Below are 1,630 nucleotides of genomic sequence, written 5' to 3' on the forward strand. Positions count from 1 at the left end.
GCCGCCGCGGCGGCGGCGGCGGTAGCCGCCCTGGACAGCGGCTACACCCTGTCCCCGGCCACGTCCGCAACCGTGTTGGCCGCGTGGGGGAGGAGTTCGCCCCACGGGTCGGGTCTGTCCGTGGCGGCGGTGGCGGAGTCTGAGCCGGTGCTGCCGCCGGGCCCTCAGTCCATGAGTTCCGGCGCCCGTCGCGGGGTTTGCGGTCCCGGTGCTGGTGGTGGTGGTGGTGGTGGTAGTGTTGGAGTGGATCAGCGGGCAATGGCGGAGGCAGTGCAGGTGGGGGTGCGGCAGTGGTGGGACACAGCTCACCCATGAGTATATGTATGTATGTATGTATGTATGTATGTGCGCTCGTGTGTGCCCATGAGGTGTATGTGACCCAGCGAATACCCCCTCGGGTGTTTTATCGAGGACCCGACATGTTGCTGGTTTCGGGGCCCTTTGAATGGAGACACGTGGTCTGCCGTACGGTTCCATTTCAAGGACACGGGGCGCCAGCAGAGCCTCTTCCTTGTAATGACCCTTTTTCGAGTATTTTTGAATTACATGACATAACTGCTTACCTACCCACCTGTCTACCTGATTAACTACCTAGCTTAACTACCCAACGGACATCCCACATGTCCGTACACGGACACGGCACGTGTGGCGCGCCCGTACCCCCACGCAACCCTCCCCCCCTCCCCTAACCTCCACCCGCTACCCCATCCCCCGCTACCCCATCCCTTTGCTGGGGCATTCAGAGCTGCATGTTCGCGGTGAACTCCGCTGTCTCATCATCGCATCATCATCACCACCATCACAACAACAACTACCTACATCACCACCACCACCACAACAACAACAACAGCGGCAATCAGCAAGAGGATGAACAACACCAGCACCAGCACCAGCGATTGGGGTAAGGCTGTGAGGCGGTTGTCTGCGTGTGGAAATAGGAATGGGGTGTGCCCCGGGGAGGGAGGAGAGGAGAGGGAGGCTGCCGCTCTTGGAGCTGCATGTGCCCCAGGTGGTGGTGGTGGACCAGGGGGATGTTCGATGTGGAGGGTAGGGTAGGGGGGGGGGTAGGGGGGGGATAGGGGGGTATGGGAGGGAGCGGACCCTCCCCAACCCAACACGGGTCTTAAGAGACACGGGGGCCTGTGCTTGTTGCATGTGACTGCCTCCCTCATGGCCGTCGTGGCCCCGTGTTTCTGTGGCGTATCATTGAGCTCCACGTTTTCGTTCACGTGGTTTGTCTCTCCCCCGGACCTTCGAGTAGCCCTGCCACGGCTCGCGCCTGCGAAGAGTGTAGCAGGTTTAAGAGCTCTGTACACTCCCCCCTTCCCCCCGCCCTACCCGTCTTTGGCAGCTGCTCCATTCGCCAGTGGTTCGTCTTACCCCCCTCCCTCTCGCATCCGGCGGTCCCCATATATGTATATATGTATGTATGCCTCGCAGCGCCCCTGATCCCGCGCTGTCGGAGGCACTGGGGCTCTTGGGAAGCCTACCGCAGGAGCTCGGGCCGGGGCCAGGATACCATCGGTTAGCCGTTGGGAACCACAACCATAATAACCACCACCACAACAGCCACCTCCCATCGTCGCTCCGGATGAGCATGGAAGCCTTAGATGCAGGGGATCCCTGGCGG

General features: G+C 61.2%; 1 protein-coding gene across 1 annotated transcript in view; it reads left to right on the plus strand.

The window, feature by feature from the left end:
• Positions 1-1,630, plus strand: part of VOLCADRAFT_118817 (uncharacterized protein) — a gene marked incomplete at both ends in the record, with an annotated part of 10,146 nt that overhangs the window by 5,487 nt on the left and 3,029 nt on the right. The window lies entirely within an intron of this gene.

The sequence above is a fragment of the Volvox carteri genome (assembly GCF_000143455.1).
Source record: "Volvox carteri f. nagariensis unplaced genomic scaffold VOLCAscaffold_44, whole genome shotgun sequence".
NCBI lineage: Eukaryota > Viridiplantae > Chlorophyta > Chlorophyceae > Chlamydomonadales > Volvocaceae > Volvox > Volvox carteri.